General features: G+C 43.8%; 1 long non-coding RNA gene across 1 annotated transcript in view; it reads right to left on the bottom strand.

Moving 5' to 3' along the window:
• Window positions 1-24,554, bottom strand: part of LOC122472644 — a 45,864-nt gene that overhangs the window by 19,616 nt on the left and 1,694 nt on the right. The window contains exons 2-3 of the long non-coding RNA XR_006294488.1: window positions 23,435-23,599; window positions 15,897-16,013 (exon numbers count right to left, since the gene is read on the bottom strand). This is a non-coding gene — a long non-coding RNA (uncharacterized LOC122472644). The remainder of the gene's footprint in view (window positions 1-15,896; window positions 16,014-23,434; window positions 23,600-24,554) is intronic.

The raw sequence follows: 24,554 nt of genomic DNA on the forward strand, positions 1-24,554 counted from the left end.
AATGAAAGAAAGAAAAAGAAAGAAAGGGCCTCAGACAGATAATATGAGTGCTTTAAGATGCTGGCTTTATAGGGGCTTCTGGGTGGCTCAGTCAGCTGGGTGTCCAACTCTTGATCTGGCTCAGGGCATGATCTCATAGTTCCTGGGTTCGAGCCCCACATTGGGCTCCACACTGATAATGCAGAGCCTGCTTGGGATTCTCTACCGTTCTCTCTGCTTCTCTCCCTCCCTCTCTCAAAATACATATACTTTTTTTTTTTTTTTTAAGATGCTGGCTTTATAGAAATATATTTCATGTTTTGCAGAGGAGCCCGTGCGTCCTAGCTAGAACCAGCCGTTTGGCGCCACCTGCTGGACACAAGCAGTCACAGGTTGGGGGAAATTCGGTCATGCTTAAGGAATCAGGTGCCCACTGATGCTCATCCCTGGGACGGTTCTGAAGAAGTGTTCCCACTGGATTGATGCTCTATATCCCTTTATGACAAATCTCCCCAACCTTTAATAAATATCTCAAAAGCGAAGGGTCTTTCCTACTACATCCTATTCCCTCTGCAGTTTCATAAAGCGCCGTTGTTTTATTTAGTCAAGCAAGTCACGAGAACGAAGGAGCCCCACAACAAAACCATCAACAAATAAATAGAGGGCAGAAGCCACATTTCCTCTGTCACTGTATCCTTAGAACTGGCACGTGGTAGCAGCTCTGGAATTTATTTTGTTTTGTTTTCGTGGCTTTTGAATAAGACAGTAAGTAAGTATCATCTGAGGTGGGTAAATCTGACATACAGAAGTCTTTCTTTGAAGACAGAGTTTTCTAGACTACTCTGCCTGGGTGGCTCCTAAAAAGCTCCTAACCAGGAACCCTCTCCCCACCTCTTATGTGTTGAATCTTTGTTAAGGGAAGAAACACCAAAATTTAAAAAACCAATAACAGGGGCGCCTGGGTGGCGCAGTCGGTTGAGCGTCCGACTTCAGCCAGGTCATGATCTCGCGGCCCATGAGTTCGAGCCCCGCGTCAGGCTCTGTGCTGACAGCTCATAGCCTGGAGCCTGTTTCCGATTCTGTGTCTCCCTCTCTCTCTGCCCCTCCCCTGTTCATGCTCTGTCTCTCTCTGTCCCAAAAATAAATAAAAAACGTTGAAAAAAAATTTAAAAAATCAATAACAAACTCCTGGGTGGGAGGCATGAGGGAATAGGGTTTTGCATTATAGTGACTCCATGAAACCTAGCCTAAAACTGGAGAAATAGTAGATGCTTAATACATTTTTTAAAATTATAATTAAAATATTTGCTCAATATGATAGTTAATTTTGTGTGTCAACTTGGCTAGGACTTGAGGCCCCACTGTTTGGTCAAGCACCAGTCTAGATGTTTCTCTGAAGGTATATTTTAGCTATAATTAATATTTAAACCAGTAACCTTGAGTAAAGCTGATTATGCCCTCCCCCTAATGTGGGTGGGCTTCGTCCAATCAGTTGAGGAACTGAAGATGAAAGACTGAAGCTAGCCAAAGTGGAAAGGCTTGTGGTCAAGACTGCGGCCTAGAAACCCTGCCTGAGTTTCCAGCCTCCTGTCCCGTGGAATTTGAACTCAAGACTGCAACATCGAATCTACCCAAATGTCCAGCCTGCTGGCCCATCCTGTGGATCCCAGCCCTCTTTCAGTCTCGCTCTTTCTCTCCATATATTTAAAACCTCTTTTTTTTCCATCTGGAGAACCCTAATACGCCCAATACCATACTTCAACCTATATTCTGTATCACTGGTTCTCAAACTGATAGGCATCAGGATACACACTATTTAGATCAGTGTCTCTGGAGTACAGCCCAGGCACCTGTATATGTAATAAGTTCTACAGTTGTGCATGTAATAAGTTTAGCGATGCACATTTTACCATATTTGATTAAGACCTTCTGGATGCAGAAGGTCTTTATAGCCCACACGCATTTTTATGTGCTTAAAGAATATATTCTTTATAACTTGTATAGCTTCTTTTTTTATTCTTTTTTTAATGTTTATTTTTGAGAGATAGAGCACAAATGGCGGAGGGGCAGAGAGAGATGGAGGGAGACATAGGATCCAAAGCAGGCTCCAGGCTCCGAGCTGTTTGTTAGCACAGAGCCCGACGCGGGGCCTGAACCCACAAACAGAGAGATCATGACCTGAGCCAAAGTCGGCCGCCCAATCGACTGAGCCATCCAAGCGCCCCAATTTTTAATTCGTTATAGGAAGGGGAACTAACATTAAATACCTGCTATGTGCCACGTCCTGGTTTAGGCTCTTCTCAGTGTATTATCTCATATCTCACCCAATTCCCTTAATGTTAGAGAACAGACCTAATTATCACAAGGTTAGTAACCTGCTCAGGACACACATTCATTTGTTCATCAGATATTTGCCGAGCAGCTGCTATGGGTCAAGAGCTTCACATGGCCCTGGGGCTGGAGAAGTGAACGAGAATCACAGTCCCCTCGTGGAACTAAAATTCTAGAAAGGATAACCAGTAACAGTCAAGTGAACAAGAAATGAACGCAGCCTTAGGGCACGTGAGGCATGCTGCACAGGAAACGAGAGTGGACAAGACAGAGTCACTGAAACAGTTCTGCCCCGAGTTAAGGCGATTGCAGATGGGGAACCCCAAGCTCATGGAGATGTGGAGGAGGCCACATGAAGAACACAGGGGGGGGGGACTGGAGTGGGGATGGCATCCCAGGCACTGCTGGATAGGACGCAGTCAGGGCTGCTTTTGCCCAGCACCAGAATGGAGGCGTCTCAAGAAGGCAGGAACTCAAAGAAAAGGTGTGACAGGGGGCTATAAATTTGGGAGTCACCGCGGAGAGATAGGATTTAAGGCCATGGCAATGACGAGATGCCCCAGAGGGAGTTCACACACAGAGGGTAGAGCCCAGGAGCAAGACCTGAGGACGGCAGCCATCAGAGGTCAACGGGAGGAGTACCTGCTGAGGAGCAGCGACCTGCAAACAGGAAGCAGGAGAAGCAGGAGAGAGAAGCGTCACCGAAGCCCAGCTAGTGCGTGACCGGTCCAATGTTCAGATCTGAGGTCTGTGTCCACTGCCCTTGCTCAGCTCACCACGTTCTCCTGGTTCATCTGGAGGGCGGAGTGTTACATTCATATCATGCGCTGTCAGCCACGCTGGCATATGTTAGCTCAGCTGATCCTTGTGGTTTTAGAAGGCGAGTGAGGCAGGTGTTACTGTTTTACAAATGAGGACACAGGTGCCCAAAGTGAGATAACTATTGAGTGGGGGAGCCGGGATCTAGCCAAGCATCTTTCCTGTTGAGTTCACATCTCAAAGAGGACTTTTTTTTTTTAATTTTTTTTTTTTTTAACATTTATTTATTTTTGAGACAGAGAGAGACAGAGCATGAACGGGGGAGGGGCAGAGAGAGAGGGAGACACAGAATCAGAAACAGGCTCCAGGCTCTGAGCCATCAGCCCAGAGCCCGACGCGGGGCTCGAACTCACGGACCGCGAGATCGTGACCTGGCTGAAGTCGGACGCTTAACCGACTGCGCCACCCAGGCGCCCCTCAAAGAGGACTTTTTAAAGCTTATTTATTTATTTATTTTGAGACAGAACACACACACACACATGCATGGGGGAGGGGCACAGAGAGAGGGAGTGAGAATCCCAAGCAGGCTCCACACTGTCAGTGCGGAGCCTAATGCGTAGGTCAAACTCACCAACCATGAGATCATGACCTGAGCCCAAATCAAGAGTCAGATGCTCAAATGACTGAGCCACCCAGGTGCCCATACTGATCAATTCCAATAAGAAAGCCACTGCTCCATATATATAAGCTAGAAGGTAAAAAACAAAACAAAACAAAAAACAAAACAACAAAAAAACCAAACACACGATTTCTCCCTGAAGAAGTTTACAGACTCACAAGAAAAAAAAAAAGACCAAAATCAAGGTAAAACCCCATCAATACAAGGTTATAAGTGCAGTAACCCAAGCCACCTCAGATGGGGCACCTGACCCAACCCGAAAAATGGAGAAAAGGTTTCGGCTGAGCTGAACCTTGAAGAAAAAAAAGATAGGAGCCAAGATGACCCTGGAGAGGCAGGCAGGGTTGTGTCTCCAAGAGCTCAATAAACTGGAAAGGGGCATGGACTGAATCATCCAGGAGGCCATCAATGGCATTTCTGCAGGAGAGCCGGTGTGGTCAGAACTGAGTTTAGCAGCTGGCTACAGAATGGCTTGAGTGGGGAGAAGCTTGAAGAGAGAGGGGCTGAGAAGCACCAAGGGGGTTGGGGCCATTGTCAACTGGAGCTGGCTTGTACCATCTTGCAAAAGCCAGTGAGGTTTTTAGGAGTTTGGGGGACAGACTATTAAACCTTGGGTGGCTTGAAATCAGCCGTGGTGAAAGTACGGATGCAACAGACACCATCAAATGCTACAAATCAAGGCTTCCCCCCCAGAGCTGTTTGTTAATTACTTTCCAGCCCACTACTGAGGGAAGCAGAGACGCGAGTACATTCCAGAAAAGCTCAAGAAGTTGTTGTTTTTAAAGGGTCAGGTCTTGATGACTAACTCAATGTGGGGGGAAGAGTCAGAGGTACTGCTAAATTTCTAACTCCTAAAACTGGGTGAATGTCCGTGACATGAGTCGAGACGGAGAACCGAGAGGAAAGACCGGCTTGGCCAAGATGATGAACTCAGGGGTCGAATGTGTTGATTTTTAGATGTTTAAAGGGTTGCAGCCAGCAACTGGTTACGGAGGATCTGAAGACCAGAGGACAGCAAGAGCGGGACCAGGACAGGGAGACTTTCCAGGGCGAGGGAGGAGAGAGCTGAGCACTAAGCATCGAGGCATGCTGCGGAGGAGCATTGGAAACACGAACTTCAGCTGTGAGGGAGGCCAGAAGGAGCACTCAGGGCAGCAGGAAAAGGACACAGAAGCCAAGTACATGATCACAGGTGTCCATTGTGGCAGAGGAATCAACAAAATAACACAGAGGGAAGTCTCTACAAGCCATGCATCCCATGGCACCATCTTTTTAAAATTTTTATGTTTTATTTATTTTAATGTTTTTTAATGTGTTGTTTATTTCTGAGAGAGACGGCACGAGCAGGGGAGGGGCAGGGAGAGAGAGGGAGAGAGGATCTAAGTAGGCTCTTTGCTGACAGCAGCGAGCTCAGTGTGGGGCTTGAACTCATGAACCGTGAGATCACAACCTGAGCCGAAGTTGGACGCTCAGCTGACTGAGCCACCCAGGTTCCCCCCACCGTTGCACCATCTTGAGGTACAAAAAGGTAGCATTTCTATAATATTCAAGCCACAGTGACAGGATAGTCCCAGTCCTCCAAATGCCAGCAGACCATTCTGACATTCTTAGGGTTCCTACCTCATGTAGAGTCTAAGAACCCCACACACGGCTATACCAATGAAGATATGGATCCCAATAAGACTCATTTAACAGAGAAGGGGCAGAAGGGGTGGCCGGTCCCCCAACGTGTCTCTGCTAACAGCCACCAGTTCTCTGCCAGAAGTACTTGAAATCAAGGATTTCTGAGGCTGCGGCCAACAATGTGAGATATGGGGGGTAGAGTTGCCTCCATCTATCCCCAAGGTTACTACATGCTAACGTAGGCCATAGCTCCAAGGTGCTGCTCTGTGTACACACACACACACACACACACACACACACACACACACCACAGCCATCTCCCCTATGATTCTGGTGTGCCTGGGAAAGAAGCAATGACAGCATCAATTACCTGCTGGGTGTGGAAAGCCCCTCCCCTCCCGTCAGGTACCCCAAGGTACCAGCTGGCCTTGGTCTAGTTCTGCCTATCTCATTAGTCATGCTAATCTATTTCAAGGGGACCCAGTTTCCCTATTTCAGGTGTTTCCTCTAGGAAGGGAGCCAGGAAGGTACTTACTGAGGTCACCCTCCTGGATCTTTCTGTCCATTCATTTACTTCAACCCAGGTGCAGTGGGGTGACTCATCTGAGTGAAAAATTTGGGAAGAATCAATCACACATATTTATTTCTTCCCTTCTCTTTCTCCTCTTCAGAGGGAGTTGCTTGTCCGCCAGAGCATGGGCTCTGCTTTGCTCCTCCAGGGCCCCAGGGGTGTGGTAGCCAGGGCTGCCCCAGTGGACATGTCCATAAAAACTTAGCAAGTCAAGTTTCCCAGTAGAAGAGCCACACCCTGCAGCCAAGCCTTCATCAGTCATAAAGGAAAATGTTAATTTTCCATGTGCCCTTCTCCCTTGCCTGATTTCTCAATTTGTTCAGAAGCCAGGCAGGGAGGAAGATCTTAGACACAGCCGACGGAGTCTCAGTCAAAAGCATTCAGAAGGGGCAGCTGGGAGGCTCAGTCGGTTAAGCGTCTGACTTTGGCTGTCATGATCTCATGGTTTGTGAGTTTGAGCCTCACATCAGGCTCTGTACTGTCAGAGCAGAACCTGCTTCAGATCCTCTGTCCCCCCCTCTCTTCCCCTCCCCCACTCATTCTCTCTCTCTCTCTCTCTCTCTCTCTCTCAAAAATAAATAAACATTTTTAAAAAGTATTCAGGGGCGCCTGGGTGGCGCAGTCGGTTAAGCGTCTGACTTCAGCCAGGTCACGATCTCGCGGTCCGTGAGTTCGAGCCACGCGTCGGGCTCTGGGCTGATGGCTCGGAGCCTGGAGCCTGTTTCCGATTCTGTGTCTCCCTCTCTCTCTGCCCCTCCCCCGTTCATGCTCTGTCTCTCTCTGTCCCAAAAATAAATAAATGTTGAAAAAAAAAATTTTTTTAAAAAGTATTCAGGATGGGGCACCTGGGTGGCGCAGTCGGTTGAGCGTCCGACTTCAGCCAGGTCACGATCTCACGGTCCGTGAGTTCGAGCCCCGCGTCAGGCTCTGGGCTGATGGCTCAGAGCCTGGAGCCTGTTTCCGATTCTGTGTCTCCCTCTCTCTCTGCCCCTCCCCCGTTCATGCTCTGTCTCTCTCTGTCCCAAAAATAAATAAACGTTGAAAAAAAAATTTTTTTAAGTATTCAGGAAATACTGAATCTGTGTGAATAATGCATGTCAGCATGTTCTATTTTCTGAGCCCCCTCAAAGACCCTGGGTGCCTGGGTGCCTCAATCAGTTGAGCATCCAACTCTTGATTTCAGCCCAGGTCCTGATCCCAGGATCAAGGGATCAAGCCCTGCATTGGGCTCTGTGCTGAGCCTGAAGCCTTCTTAAGATTCTCTCTCTCTCCCTCTGCCCCCTCTCCCCCACTTGAGTGCTCTCTCTCTGTCTCTCTCTAAAATAGAGACAGAGAGAGAAAGAAGTCTCTAGTGTCAATATCAGTTCTTCCTGAAATTGTTCCTGCAACCTTCAGCTATGGGTCAAGGTGTGGGGTCTACCTCAAGCCAGGGCCCCCCGACCCTTGCCCAAGGAAAAATTAATAAGTAAGCATGTTAGTGCACACTCTGCCCAGAAATGCTGTCGCTCAGGAACTAAAAGGGGGAACTCCTGTGGCTCTTCCCAGAAGAAAGAAGGTCTGCTGCAAGATCTCTGGGGTGTCCCCAAGCCAGAAATAGCAAGGGCTAACATTTTGAAATGTCAGCGTCTGCTAAAAACAATCATCCTACATCCTGTTACACATCCATTGAATTTAGCGATAGGAGGTCCTCAGTGATCTTGGACAGAGCAAAAGGGTTCTCACCCAGAAACATTTAGGAAATACTGAACTCCATGTGAATAATGCGCATCAGCAAGGTAAAGGCCACGGATAGAATAGTGTCCTAAATTTTGCTTAACAGAGACTTTGTAACTCATAATCTCTCCTTCGAGGCCAAAAACCTATGAAAATCCCAAAAAAACATTGGAAATTCAGGGAGTCCGATATCACGTAAGACATCAGGGTACAGGAAATTAATTAGAAAAGGTGGTTGATGGTTGTAAAGAGAAAAGCAGAACTAAGAGAGGCCTTGCTTACTAAGTGATGGAGTTATTTTTAGAATGGTAGGGACTGCCTTATGTTTCTAAGCCAAGGGAGGAAGGCCCAAGAAAGGAAAAGATGGCCAATAGGATAAACAGAACAATCTTAGTCCCTCAAGGTGTTTATAATCAGGCAGCTTTTACTTGGTAAATCCATCCTATATCAATGACCAATGAAAGGAAGCCCCAAACTTATAAGGTGTAAATGCAAAATACATGGGTCATCATTCTTTCCAGATATTTCCAAAGATGGCATAATGATTTCAAGCCAGTCTTATCGATATTTAAATGTGAGGCAGTTGTTCTTTTTTTTTTAAGTTTATTTATTTATTTTGAGAGAGAGACAGAGACAGTGAGCAGGGGAAAGGCAGAGAGAGAGGGAGAGAGAGAATCCCCAGCAGGCTCTGTGCTGTCAGTGTGGAGCTCAATGTAGGGCTCGATCCCAGAAACTGTGAGATCATGATCTGAGCTGAAACCAAGAATCAGAGGCCTAACCATCTGAGCTACCCAGGCACCCCAGGGCAGTTGTTGTTAATATTTGGGGAGTTACGGATAAAACTCTAATTCCCTACAAAGGCACCTACAAGGGTATCAGGGGTTTCACCCCTAATTTCCAGGTTTGTCCCCAGAGCTATGGTCCAGAAGTCAGGAAGTTGAAGGTCCCACCCAGAGGTCAGCAAAATGCAGAAAAGGACTGTCAGTGGTCACAGATGTCCACAACCTGGGGACTGAGAGCCATCAGAGGAATATGAAAGGGGCTGCAAATCCATGTGTTGAAGCCCACACACTGTGTGGCCACAATTCTCCCAGTCTGGCACAGATGTACCTTCGAAGTCCTGTCCTAAGCCTAATGGCAAGAGAGTCTCAGAAATAGAGTTCCCAGGGGCACCTGGGTGGCTCAGTCAGTCAAGAATCTGACTCTTGAGGGGTCAAGATGGCAGAACAGCATGGAAGGTTTTTTTTTTTTGCATCTCTTGTCCCTGAAATGCAGCCAGATCAACACATAACCATCTTGCACACCTAGAAAATTGATTTGAGGATTAACACAACAATCTGCACAACCTGAACCACAGACCTCGGCAGGTACACAGCGCAGAGAGGTGAACTGGAGGAGAGAGAAGCTGTGGAAGGCAGGGAGCTGTTTTTGCTTGTGGAGAGAGGACAGAGATGGCGGGGACGGGGGGGTGGTTTGGAGAGTATGGGAAAAGCACCCCCCCCCCCAAAATCAGCTGTAGAGAAAGTGGAAAAGTGGAAACAGCCACAGGGACTGAACAAGAAAAGGGAGAAAGGAGAAAGGAGAGAATTTAAATTCCATTAAGACTCTATAAACAGGGGGAGTGCAGAGTCTGAAACTCTGTAGCTCAATACCTGGCAGTGCTCTGGTGGGAAGGGAAAATCCCCAGGAACAGAGTGAAGTCTGGGCAGTCCTTGGGCCACCCAGGGAGCGGTGGTTTCCCTGCTGGGAGGACATTTGGTAGAGGCTGTGCGGCCACCCCACAAGCAAAGGTCCCAGTGGACCCTGGAGAACAACCACATTCACTGGTGCTGGAACAAGGACATTAAGGGGGAAGCCTGGTACCAGATGTGTGTTGTAATTTTCCATAAACTCTGAAACTCTGCTGCTACACAACCACGTGAACCTTTTCTGGGGCGGGCTGGCACCCAGCCACAGTCTCTGGGCATTGGCAGCAGCACGGTCTCCCAAATGTTCCTGGGGGTGGGTGGGCACCCAGCCATTGCTGAGTGACACCCTCCCCAAGACGGTCTGAGCAGGTCAAAGCCACAGTCCCTCAGAAGTGAGGGGTCAGGAAACACAGCCACATCTGAGATAAAACTCAGGAGTGAGGTGCTGCCTGGCAGCCTGATGGCATGGTCATGGACAGTGTAGAAGCAGGGAGTAGATGGAAGCCGGAGACAAAGGAGGGGTGCTCGACTGCCAGTCAGGGAGAGCACAGAGTTCTGATACTAGAGACTGGGTAGCTGGATAACACCATTTTCACCCCTCTCACGCATACACGCCTGTAAGCGCTACAGCAATCCATCCCAGTAAGCTGAGCAGCACCATCTAGTGGAAAACGGAGCCGTTACACTAAACCCTGACCAACTGGGCCAACAGCACTCTTGACAAACACAAGTCTCTCCACTTGCTTAGTTTACAGACTATGAAGTGCTTCACAGTTTGACTTCTAGGGGAAACAGATTTAATTTCAATCATGTCTCATTCTGTTTGCTTGTCCTTTTATTCAATTTTTTTCTCTTTCTTTTCTTATTCTTGAATACAGAAAGAGAAAAAATTTATTTTATTTTCCATTTTTATTAAAAAGATTTTTTCCTTAATTTTTTCTACTATATCTTACACTTTTTTGTAAATTTTTAAAATTCTATTTTACTTTCATCATTTCATTTTATTCTATTTTATTGTACTCATTTTTCAAATTTTCAAACATTTCTTTTTTTCCTTCTTTTTTTTTCTTATCTTTCCCTTTTTTCTCTAATCTATCAAGCTTCTTTCAACAACCAGATCAAAACATACCTAGGATCTAGCATCCTTTATTTGATTTCTTTGTGTTGTTTTTAATTTTTATTTTTTTTTACTTTATTAATTCCTTTTCTTCCTTCAAAATGCTAAAATGAGAAATTTACCCCAAAAGAAAGAACAGGAAGAAATGACAGCCAGGGACTTAATCAACACAGATACAAGCAAGATGTCTGAACTAGAGTTTAGTATCACAATAATAACAATACTAGCTGGGGTTGAAAACAGATTAGAATCCCTTTCTAGGAAGATAAAGGAAGTAAAAGGTAGTCAGGATGAAATAAAAAAAAATGCTATAACTGAGCTACAATCTTGAATGTATGCCATGGTGGCAAGGATGGATGGGGCAGAGCAAAGAATAAGCGACATAAAGGACAAACTTATGGAGAATAATGAAGCAGAAAAAAAAGAGGGAGACTAAGGCAAAAGAGCACGATTTAAGAATTAGAGAAATCAGTGACTCATTAAAAAGGAACAACATCAGAATCAAAGGGGTCCCAGAAGATGAAGAGAGTGAAAACGGCATAGAAGGGTTATGTGAGCAAATAATAGTAGAAAACTTTCCTAACCTGGGGAAAGACACAGACATCAAAATCCAGGAAGCACACAGGACTCCCATTAGATTCAACAAAAACTGACCATCAACAAGGCATGTCATAGTCAAATTCACAAAATACTCAGGCAAGGAAAGAATCGTGAAAGCAGCAAGGGGAAAAAAGTCCTTAACCTACAAGGGAAGACAGATCACATTCGCAGCAGACCTATCCACAGAAACTTGATAGGCCAGAAAGGAGTGACAGGATATATTCAGTGTGCTGAATTGGAAAAATATGCAGCCAAGAATTCTTTATCCAGCAAGGCTGTCATTCAAAATAGAAGGAGAGATTCAAAGTTTCCCAGACAAACAAAAATGAAAGGAGTTTGTGACCACTAAACCAGCCCTGTAAGAAATTTTAAGGGGGACTCTCTGAGGGGAGAAAAGACAAAACAAAAACAAAAACAAAAACAAAAACAAAAAGACCAAAAGCAACAAAAAGACTAGAAAGGACCAGAGAACACTGCCAGAAACTCTGACTCTACAGGCAACATAATGGCAATAAATTTGTATCTTTCAGTACTCACTCTAAACGTCAATGGTCTAAATGCTCCAATCAAAAGACATAGGGTAACAGAATGGATAAGAAAACAAGATCTATCTATATGCTGTTTACAAGAGACCCATTTTAGACCTAAAGACACCTTCAGATTGAAAATAAGGGGATGGAGAACCATCTATCATGCTAATGGTCACCAAAAGAAAGCCTTAGTAGCCATACTTATATCAGACAATCTAAATTTTAAAATAAAGACTGTAACAAGAGATGAAGAAGGGCATTATATCATAATTAAGCGGTCTATCCACCAAGAAGACCTAACAACTGTAAACATTTATGTGCCAAATGTGGAAGCACCCAAACATATAAATTAATTATCACAAACATAAAGAAACTCATTGATAATGATACCATAACAATAGGGGACATCAACACCTCACTTACAACAATGGACTGATCATCTAAACAGAAAATCAACAAGGAAACTATGGCTTTGAATGACATACTGGACCGGATGGACTTAACATACATATTCACAACATTTTATCCTAAAGCAGCAGAATACACATTCTTCTCAAGTGCACATGGAACATTCTCCAGACTAGATCACATACTGGGACACAAATCAGCCCTCAACGAGTAAATAAAGATCGAGATCATACTGTGCATATTTTCAGACCACAACACTATGAAATTTGAAATCAACTACAAGAAAAAACTTGGAAAGATAACAAATACTTGGAGACAAAAGAATGAATGAATTTCTAACCAAGAAATTAAATAGGAAATTAAAAAGTACATGGAAGCCAATGAAAATGATAACACCACAACCCAAAACCTCTGGCACACAGCAAAGGCGGTCATAAGAGGGAAGTATATAGCAATCCAGGCCTTCCTATAGAAGGAAGAAAGGTCTCAGATACACAACCTAACCTTATACCTCAAAGAGCTGGAAAAAGAACAACAAATAAAACCCAAAACTAGCAGAAGACAGGAAATAATACAGATCAGAGCAGAAATCAATGCTATCGAAACCGAAAAACAGTAGAACAGATCAATGAAACCAGGAGCTGGTTCTTTGAAAGAATTACCAAAATTGATAAACCCCTAGCGAGTTTGACCAAAAGGAAAAAGGAAAGGACCCAAATAAATAGAATCAAGCATGAAGGAGGAGAGATCACAACCAACACTACAGAAATACAAACAATAATAAGAGAATATTATGAGCAATTATATACCAATAAAATGGGAAATCTGGAAGAAATGGACAAATTCCTAGAAACATATAAACTACCAAAACTCAAACAGAAAGAAATAGAAAATTTGAACAGTCCCATTACCAGTAAAGAAATCCAAAATATAGAAATGGAAGGAAAACTTCCAAACTGTATGAAGCCAGGATTAACTTGATTCTAAAACCAGACAAAGACCCCACTAAAAAGGAGAACTATAGACCAATTTCCCTAAATGAACGTGGATGCAAAATTCTCAGTAAGTTACTAACCAACCGGATCTAACAATACATTAAAAGAATTATTCACCATGACCAAGTGGAATTATACCTGGGATGCAGGGCTGATTCAATATCTGCAGAACAATCAGTGTGATTCCTCACATGAATGAAAGAAAGGAAAAGAACCACATGATCCTCTCAATAGATGCAGAGAAAGCATTTAACAAAATACAGCATCTTTCTTGGTAAAAACCCTCAAGAAAGTAGGGATAGAAGGACCATACCTCAAGATCATAAAAGCTGTATATGAAAGGCCCACTGCTTATACATCCACAATGGGGAAAAACAGAGCTTTCCCCCAAAGGTCAGGAACACAACAGGGATGTCCACTCTCACCACTGTTATTCAACATAGTACTGGAAGTCTTAGCCTTGGAAGTCAGACAACACAAAGGAATAAAAGGCATCCAAATAGGCCAGGAGGAAGTCAAACTTTCATTCTTCGCAGATGACATGATACTCAATATGGAAAACTCAAAAGACTCCACCAAAAAAAAACTGTTAAAAACTGATCCATGAATTCAGCAAAGTTGCAGGATATAAAATCAATGCACACAAATCGTTTGCATTCCTATACACCAATAATGAAGCAACAGAAAGAGGAATCAAGGAATTGATCCCATTTACAATTGCACCCAAAACCATAAAATACCTAGGAATAAACATAACCAAAGAGGTGAAAAATCTATACACTGAAAACTATACAAAGCTGTGAAAGAAAATGAAGAAGACACAAAAAAATATTCCATGCTCCTGGATTGGAAGAACAAACATTGTTAAAATGTCAATACTACCCAAAGCAATCTACATAGTCAATGCAATACCTAGTGAAATAATGCCAGCATTCTTCAGAGATAGAACAAAAAATCCTAAAATTTGTATGGAACCAGAGAAGACCCGGAATAGCCAAAGCAATCTTGAAAAAGAAAACCAAAACTGGAGGCATCACACTCCCAGACATCAAGACGTATTACAAAGCTGTAATCATCAAGATAGTATGGTACTGGCACAAGAACAGACACTCAGATCAATGGAACAGAATAGAGAACCCAGAAATGGACCCATAAATGTATGCCCAACTCATCTTGGACAAAGCAGGAAAGAACATCCAATGGAATAAAGACAGTCTCTTCAGCAAGTGGTGCTGGGAAAACTGGACGGCAAAATGCAGAAAAATGAACCTGGGCCACTTTCTTACACCATACACAAAAATAAACTCAAAATGGATGAAAGACCTCAATGTAAGACAGGAAGTCATCAAAATCCTAGAGAAGAAAGCAGGCAAAAACCTCTTTGACCTCGGCCACAGCAACTTCTTACTCAACACATCTCCAGTGGCAAGGGAAACAAAAGCAAAAATAAACTATTGGGACCTCATCAAAATAAAAAGCTTCTGCACATCAAAGGAAACAATCCACAAAACTAAAAGGCAACCGATGGGATGGGAGGAGATATTTGCAAATGATGTATCAGATAAAGGGTTACTATCCAAAATCTATAAAGAACTTCTCAAACTCAACACCCAAAAAACAAATAATCCAGTGAAGAAATGGGCAAAAGACATGAATAGACACTTCTCCAAAGAAGACATCCAGATGGCCAACAGACACATGAAAACATGCTCTACATCACTCATCATCTAGGAAATACAAATCAAAACCACAATGAGATACCACCTCACACCCACCAAAATGGCTCACATTAACAACTCAGGCAACAACAGATGTTGGCGAGGATGCAGAGAAAGAGGATCTCTTTTGCACTGCTGGTGGGAATGCGAACTGGTGTAGCCACTCTGGAAAAAAGTATGGAGGTTCCTCAAAAAAATGAAAAATAGAACTACCCTATGCCCCAGCAATTGCACTAATAGGTATTTATCCAAGGAATGCAGGGATGCTGTTTTGAAGGGACACATGCACCTCAATGTTTATAGCAGCACGATCAACAATAGCCAAAGTATGGAAAGAGCCCAAATGTCCACTGACAGATGAATGGATAAAGAAGATGTAGTGTATATATACAATTGAGTATTACCCGACAATCAAAAAGAATGAAATCTTGCCATTTGCAACTACATGGATGGAACCAGAGGGTATTATGCTAAGAGAAATTAGTCAGTCAGAGAAAGACAAATATAATATGACTTCACTCATATGCGGACTTTAAGATACAAAACAGATGAGCATAAGAGGAAGGAAACAAAAATAATATAAAAATAAGGAGGGGAACAAAATGTAAAAGAGTCTTCAAGAACAAACAAAGGGGTGCTGTAGGGGTTGTGGGAGGGAGGATAGTCTAAATGTAAGGGGCATTAAGGAATCTACCCCTGAAACCATTGTTGCACCATATGCTAACTAACTTAGATGTAAATTAAACAATAAATAAATTAAAAAAAAAAAAGAATCTGACTCTTGGTTTCAGCTCAGGCCATTATCTTACAGTTCATGGGATCAAGCCCCACATAAGACTCTGTGCCTGCTTGGGATTCTCACAGAGCCTGCTTGGGATTCTCTCTCTCTCCCTCTCTCTCTGCCCCTCCCCTGCTCATACGCTCTCTCTCTCAAAATAAAGAAACTTCAAAAAAAGAAATAGAGTTCCCAGACTTCTAGCCTCTCTGGTATAAGGGAGAAGGCAATTGGGATATGCTGTCCCTGTCCCTTCTCTGTGCTCAGCCCTGCATTTCCCCCCATGAGGAATCAACAACAGGGCACTCAGTGACAAGACCAGATGGCAGATGGGGCGGGTGAGAGAAAAGCACAGAAGGGTTATGTGTGATGAGAGGGGGGACAGGAAGTCTGAATGGGAAGGGGCTTACCTCCTTAGATGGCCATGTTGGAGCAAGTATGGTCTGGCACCAGTGGAGAAGAGGAGCAGGGAGCCAGTCACATAGCAGAGCACCCGTGGCTACACCCCCTTGTGGGCTCTGTAGGAGCTGGAACATATAGGTGGAAGCAGAAGGTCAGATTTATGTTCTTCCAGACTTTCTGGGTGTACTCACACTAAGACAAGGTCTATTCTGCTTCCTGTCTTTGGTGATAGTATCATAGGCTGAGGAGCTACCTAAAATGATCAAATTCAGGACTCCACGGATCAATGCAGTGCCTTTGTATAAATTAGAAAAAGGAGGGGCGCCTGGATGGCTACATGGGTTAAGCATCTGACTCTTGTTTTGGGCTCAGGTCATGACCTTGTGGTTCCTGAGATCAAGCCCCCATCGGGGTCTGTGCTGACAGCGTGGAGCCTGCTTGGGAGTGTCTCTCTCCCTTTCTCTCTGCCTCACCCCTGCTCTCTCTCTCTCTCTCTCTCTCTCTCCCTCTCTCTCAAAATAAATAAATAAATGTTAGTGGGGGAGGGGCAGAGAGAGAGTGAAACAGAATCCGAAGCAGGCTCCAGGCTCTGAGCTGTCAGCACAGAGCCCGATGTGGGGCCCAAACCCATGAACCATGAGATCATGACCTGAGACGGACGCTTAACCGACTGAGCCACCCAGGGGCCCCAACAAACAATCATTTTTAAAAAATAGAAAAAGGAATTGATTCCCTGAGGAGATGCAGCCACACACCAAGGTGGGTGGCTTGGTGAGGACAGTGCTGGGTGCCCGCAGCCTGCATTCGTCCCTGTGGCCAAACACCCCGGTGCCACGAGTAGCCTGCACAACTGCGCACGGCAGCCTCACCCACAGCCTGGCAAGACTAAACTGCAGTGAATTTATATATCCAGAAAGGTTGGGCAGTCTTAATCATGATTTAGTCATTTTCACTGGCTTTTTTAACACTGGTTCTTAATTATCATAAAAAGATTCAACAGTTTAGAAACAGCGTTGAGAAGGGATAGAAAGGATTTGCATGCCGTTCCAAAGATAGAAGGATTCCAATTCCGCGGCGGAGATATCAATCTTGGAATAAACGAAGGGGAAATATGAAATGAGCAAGCCAGTGTTTACAAACACAAGAGAGGAACATGGTAAGATGACATCCTCTGAAATGCAGCGGAAGCAAGCCATCTCAACTGTAATTAGCACGAGCCACTAAGTAGGATGAATCGCATTGAGAAATGAGTTCTTGATCTTGAAAGGTAAAATGAGCACCAAGGATGGAAACCAAGCTGCAGATCTCCCAGAGATGACACTTGAGAAATAACCAAAGCCACCAAGTGAATAAAAAGAGACACGTTGTCTCTCATCTACCTGCGCTTGTCTCCAAAAAATTAGCCAAAGGAAGCCAATGAGGCATCAAGCAGCATCAAGGAGACAGGAATGGGAAGGAAGAAAGCATTTCTTTATTAACTAAGCATTGAGATACGTGTAGAATTAGGTTTAGAACAAATGCTCTCTCCAAATTCTCCAGGGTCTGATTAAGGTCCAAGAAATACATAGCTGACCATATAAACTGTATCATGCAGCTTACATATAATGGCCAAATCTGTAGAGAGTCATTGTTACATAATGAGTTTATGATTTGGCTTTTAATTTGATGTTTAATCAAATAAAGAACACATCCCAACAGTTGAGTATTATTGCTTTATTCTGTTGAAGTCAATGGGAATAGATTGGCTAAAGTCTCCAAATTTCAAACTTACTTCTCGGCTCCCAATCTTGGGATGGTTCTGCGGCTTTGGACACTAATCTCTCTCCTGAGGTTCATTTTCCCAAATGTTCACTCCCTGAACCACAGGGACTTCACACACCTACCTATAGGTACTTGACTCACCTGCCCCACACATTTTTCAAATTCCTCAGACAGGACTAACCATCTTCCCACCAATGCTGCCCATCTGTGTTTCCCATCTCAGCTAATGATTCCACCATCTATCCAATCACCCAGGGCAGAGATCCCATTTTTATTATTATTTATTTCGAGAGAGAGAGAGAGAGAGAGTGGGGAAGGGGCAGAGAAAGAGAGAGAATCCCAAGTAGGCTGTGCCACCAGTGGAGAGCCCAACATGGGGCTCGATCTCACAAACTGTGAGATCATGACCTGAGATGAAACCAAGAATTGGACGCTTAACTGACTGAGCCACCCAGGTGCCCCCCACTCAAGGCAGAAATTCTTTATTGTTTTAACTACTCTCTTCTTCTTACCACAGTCATATCTCACCATCCTGAAATTCTGTCCACTTCACGTATAAAAGCTCCCAAATGTGTCCCCCATTTTATGAGTCACATATATGACTTTTTTGTAGCTGAGATCGAGGTCCCCTATGTGTCCAATTTCAGGCTTACTGGGAAGGGCCCAACCTTAAAAAAAGTCCTCCCTGCCAGTGGATCCCTGAAATTCCTCTAATAGACAAAAATTTTATTACCATGTTAGAAATGATCTTAAATGCAAAAGGCTCTGTAAAGGTCACAACCGACACTGAAAGCACACCAAGGAGTCACTGCTATCACACAGCCTTCCAGTGGGAAAGGCTGGTGGCACAGACAGTGAGGGTGGGACAAACAAGGTATGCTTCAGAATCAACTGAAATATACTTTTGCACTGAAGGTGAATAAAAAAATTCATGAAGACGTGAGCCAAGGTAGACAGGAAATTGTTTTCTAAAAAGACTCACACAGACTCCTTCCCTTTTTTCTATGATAAACAGAAAGAAGCAGTTCTCCAGAATTTCAGTGAGATCCAGTGAATGGAAAGCTCTAAATTTATGTGAGATCTATGAAATCACTGCATTAGGAAATAATGCCTCAGCACTTCCAAGTTCACAAATAGACCTTCCTATTAGAGTTTTTGCAGTCAGCTTTCAAAGCTGGCCACCAATGCCATAATAGTCCATGAATATCCAATTGTTCTCTGCAAGAAGTATATTTTGGCTGGGACTTTTTCCCATCTTCCTGGGGTCAGGTCATATTAACTTGGTGAGAACTGCTTTACGTGAATTGCTTTATGTGACTTCCACAGTGGAATGACTCCCTGTGTAATCAAAGTCATTTCCCGCCCCCCGAGTTTCCAATGGAACCGGTAAGAGGAATGAATGAGGTCAGAAATATCAATGGAGTAACTGGTGGTGAAATTTAAAGCTCTGTTAGGTGGAGAATTGACCCATGGACCTTAGGAAAGAAAGAACTGGGCTCCTGGCATCCAGCTGTGAAGACCTGAGGAGACCAACCTCAGAGAAAGCTGATTTACTGCTCAGCAGGACATTGTATCTATAAACTTAGTAACTGTCTACTGGCCTATGACAAGGGGATCAGGACCTCCAGCCACAAAACCAGAAAAGGGTTAATGTAGTCTGGTGAGGGCAATGCTGAGGTTTTGTGGGTACAAAAGGTCATGGGCAATCCAGCTAAGGTTTTGTAACCAGGTTTATCATTATCTATTTGAAAGCCATGCATGAATGTACTTTCTCATGAAAACAGGGGACTTGTGACTTTTCCAATTGCAAAATCATTTATGATCACTTAACTAACCAGGCATTAAACCAGCCTCTACAGAAATAAGACAGTTAATTTATGTGTCAACTTTACTGGGCCATGGGGTACCCAGATGTTTGGAAAAACACTATGTTGGGTATCTCCATAAGGGAATTTGGGGATGAGTTTATTTGAATTGATAAGACAGAATAAAACAGATTGCCCTCCTTAGTGTGGGTGGGTCTCATCCAGTCAGTTGAAGGCCTGAATAGAACTGAAGACTGACCTTCACCCGAATAAGAAGGAATTCTTCCTTCTTGACTGCCTTGAGCTGAGACATCGTTTTTTTCCTGCCTTCAGGCTCAAACTGAAACAACAACTTCATGGATCTCAAGCCTGCCAGCTTTTGGACTGGAACTACACCATCAACTCTCCTGGATCTCAGCTTGCCAACTGCAGATCTAGAAACTTATCAGGCTCTATAAATGCATGAGCCAATTTTCCTTATAATGAATATATTATTACATCTATAATTGACATTACAGAATCAAAATAAAATTGTATAAACACATACACACATATATCCAATTGGTTGTTTCTCTAGAGAACTGTGATTAACATAAGAAAGTAGTCTATCAAAAAATTAAAAATAGAACTACCCTACAACCCAGCATTTGCACTACAAGGTATTTATCCAAGGGATACGGGTGTGCTGTTTCAAAGGGGCACATGTACCCCCATGTTTACAGCAGCACTATCGACAATAGCCAAAGTATGGGAAGAGCCCAAATGTCCATCGATGGATGAATGGATAAAGGAGATGTGGTATATACATACAATGGAGTATTACTCGGCAATCAAAAACAATGAAATCTTGCCATTTGCAACTACATGGATGGAACTGGAGGGTATTATGCTAAGTGAAATTAGTCAATCAGAGAAAGACAAATATCTTATGACTTCACTCATACGAGGAACTTAAGATACAAAACAGATGAACATAAGGGGAGGGAAGCAAAAATAATATAAAAATAGGGAGGAGGATAATACATAAGAGACTCTTAAATATGGAGAACAGTTACTGGAGGGGTTGTGGGAGGGGAGATGGGCTAAATGGGTAAGGGGCATTAGGGAATCTACCCCTGAAATCATTGTTGCACTATATGCTAACTAACTTGGATGTAAATTTAAAAAATAAATTTTAAATAAATAAATAGATAAGTAAATAGAAAGAAGTCTAAACTGAAATTAAGTTGCTTTGGCATCTACTAAGCTAGAATGCCAAATATAATGAACCAGAAAGAATGCCACATTTCAGTGGAAGGAAGAAGCTAAGAGATCACCTGTCCCGGCCTCTCTACCTCACTTCATGTGTTCTCAGGTCAGGCCTAGGTAGCCTGTTGCTTAGGGCTGTGTCCCCTTCTCCACCATGCACATCTGAGAAGTAAGAAATTTCATTTTGGAAAACAAAAAGTGAGAAGGTGAAAGGGCGGGCCTACGCCAGTCGACTCCATCTTGTTCTGTGTCCTTCACCTTGACCACACCTCCTCCCCTCGACTCCATCTTGTTCTGTGTCCTTCACCTTGACCACACCTCCTCCCCTTGAGTAAACCCTCCCTCACCTGCCAGACCCTTCCCCAGGACCCCTCCCCAGCCAATCGGCTGAGGCCATAGCCATTACCTCACCAACTGCCCCCAGGCCCCAATAAAACCTTTGTCCTTTTGAAACTCGCTCTTTCCCTGGTATCTCACCGCTGCGTCGGTGCAGGTAGGGGATTGAGCTCAAGCTAGCTCGAATAAAGGCTCTTTGCTTTTGCATCAGACTCGGCTCCCTAGTGGTCTTTGGGGATCACGAATTCTGGGCATAACAAAGGAAAAAAGACAAAATCATATGGGCTTCATCAGAAGCAAGAAACTACTAGAAAATGAGACCCCCGGGGCGCCTAGGTGGCTTGGTCAGTTAAGCGTCCGACTTTGGCTCAGGTCATGATCTCACGGTCCGTGAGTTCAAGCCCCGCGTCGGGCTCTGTGCTGACAGCTCAGAGCCTGGAGCCTGTTTCAGATTCTGTGTCTCCCTCTCTCTCTGCTCCTCCCCTGTTCATGCTCTGTCTCTCTCTGTCTCAAAAATAAATAAACGTTAAAAAAAAAAATTAAAAAAAAAAAAGGAAAATGAGACCCCCCCCCCCCAGGCCATTTCTCCCTCCTTCACACACACAACTAAGACAATGGCAATGCTCTTCAGACCCTGACAAAGAGCTGTGGTGTCTTACTGTTCCCAAATCACTGGCTCAAATAAGTACTTTAATAGAAAATTTTATTCCGGGAATTCTTAACAGTTCTAAAGCAAAACATGAAATAAGAACTTAATGTTTAATCTGTGCTCTTAATGTTTAATCTTGATAGGAACGGTGACAGGGTCTAAGATGGCTTCTGTGTAGACATAACGGATTGGGACAGGAAGTAATTAATAAGTAGTAGTGTTACTATGGTATTCTTATTAAATACTCACAGAGGGCCGATGAGCACCTAAAACATAAACAATGACTCCTTCCCAAAGTCTGCAGTTTCAAGATTTAGAGACATGGGACAAAGGAGAGGAATTAAAAACAGACCACACACGCTGCGCTCTGGCTTTTCCTAAAGCAAAGTCACGGCTCCTGGCACGCGGGGTACTTGGCTCACAACCCGGTGGCAGGTTAGACTCTGATTCCAGAGCCTCATTCTGATGGAAGCCTTGACTACCCACCTCACTCCCACCGGCAGGTGCTGCAATGGCAGATATCTGTAAGAGGAAATACATGCCCTTTGCCTGAGCCCCTGTCTGCAATGCTTTGGGGTGTTTCTAGGCCTTAAATTGCTGGGTCACGCGGTCATGCTGTTGAACTTCACTGAGGAAGCCATCCCCGGAATATTTGGAGCCAATGGTGAGCCGAATCTAACTGGAGTTTAAACAAAGCCCAGATCCGGCTCAGCTACGGAGTAGTTGACTGCCACGGTCACTACACAGCAGGCCCAACAGAGGAAGGGGTGTAACCCTTTTATCAGACATCATGCTTATTTATTTCAGGCTCCAGTGTGCTTTCTGGTGTTGCTTTGCAGCCCTACTGAGGTATAATTTACACGCTATAAAATTCACCCATTGTAAGTTCAGTGATTTTAATTATGCTGGGTGCCTGGGTGGCTCAGTCGGTTAAGCGTCCGACTTCAGCTCAGGTCATGATCTCACACGGTTTGTGGGTTCGAGCCCTACGTAGGGCTCTGTGCTGACAGCTCAGAGCCTGGAGCCTGCTTCGGATTCTGTGTCTCCCTCTGACCCTCTCCTGCTTGTGCTCTGTTTTTCTCTGTCTCGCAAAAATAAATAAACGTTAAAAAATTATTAAAAAATGATTTCAATTATGCCAATAGAGTGTGTGATAATCGTTACAATCCAGTTTTAGAATATTTTCATCACCCCCCAAAATCCCTTTGAACTCACTGGCAGTCAAAGCCATTCCCAACCCCAGGCAACCACAGGCCCGCTTTCTGCATTCTGGACGTTTCATATAGATGGAATCATAGTACAGGCAGGTCTATAGTATAGTTGGGGGTTTTTTTTCTTAGATTTTTCTTTTTTGTTAAGCTGCAACATCCATGGTTTAGCACAAAAACATTTCATCAAGTGAACAATAATAAACTGAAAATTAAAGAAATAAACACTCAAAATACTTTCCACTGGAAACACATTATGATGATAGAGGGTTTTGTTTACTATCTTACTGCAATTTTCTTACATGTTACTAGCCCACCTACCCTATGTTTCCCATAAGCACGCAGATGTGAATGGAAGTTTTTATGATGAAATAAATGAAAAGTTTGTTTACTGCAGAGAATCATTTCACAAGGCAGCCAAACTGGGTTCAGAGAACAAAATTATTCAAGAAATTCTTAACTTTAGAATCAGTGAAGCTGTTTCTCTGTGACACCGCCAGCCTCCAAGAGAAACTGACAAATGCTTTTCCTTTCGTCACCTTAAAGCAGAATAACTTCTCCGTATTCAGGATGTTCAATCACAGTATCATCAACAGGCAAAGGGTCTGAGCCTTGAGCCTGATGCCCCTGAGGCCACCAACCTCTACACTTCTTCCACTTTGGGGGAGTCACACTTTGGTCCAACTGCTGTGAAAGCCTCCCACCTGATAAAGAAAATTTCAACTCTTCATGCTGTGGGCTCTGCTCCTGGGCTCTCAGGGAAGTTATATTTTTTTGTTGTTAATTTATTTATATTCAAGTTAGTTAACATATAGTGTAATAATGGTTTCAGGAGTAGAATTCAGTGATTCCTCACTTGCATATAACCCCATGCTTATCCCGACAAGTGCCCTCCTTAATGCCCATCACCCATTTAGCCCATCCCCCACCCACCTCCCCTCCAGCAGCCCTCAGTTTGTTCTCTGTAGTTAAGAGTCTCTTATGGTTTGCCTTCCTGTTTTTAACTCTCACCAAAGTGAGAATGATTTAACCAAACTTCAAAACAGGGGCACTATTTCTGCTGCGATCACACACTATGCGTCTGCTTCATTAGTAAATAACCTAAAAGAAACATTTCTAGAGATAAGAATAAGAATCCCCCTGAGTTCCCATGCCTCTGATGCCCACAACCTTGTACATACTAAAACATAAGATAAAGTTTGTAATTTTCTGAAATGTCTTAGGTCATGGTGAATTGCAACCCTTGATGTAAACAACATATATAACTCTGCATCAAACATTCTCATTCTTTCTCCAGAGCACTCTCCTCTTTGTGAGGACTATTTATCCAGAGCAGCTGTCCTCACTTGCGCTCACATAAAACTCTTTTCCTTTTTTTTTTTTAATTTTTTTTTCAACGTTTTTTATTTATTTTTGGGACAGAGAGAGACAGAGCATGAATGGGGGAGGGGCAGAGAGAGAGGGAGACACAGAATCGGAAACAGGCTCCAGGCTCCGAGCCATCAGCCCAGAGCCTGACGAGGGGCTCGAACTCACGGACCGCGAGATCGTGACCTGGCTGAAGTCGGACGCTTAACCGACTGCGCCACCCAGGCGCCCCTCTTTTCCTTTTTTTAAAAAACTATTTTTTATGTATTTTTGAGGGGGGAGAGAGAGACT

The sequence above is a fragment of the Prionailurus bengalensis genome, chromosome B4 (genome assembly GCF_016509475.1).
Source record: "Prionailurus bengalensis isolate Pbe53 chromosome B4, Fcat_Pben_1.1_paternal_pri, whole genome shotgun sequence".
In the NCBI taxonomy this organism is placed as follows: domain Eukaryota; kingdom Metazoa; phylum Chordata; class Mammalia; order Carnivora; family Felidae; genus Prionailurus; species Prionailurus bengalensis.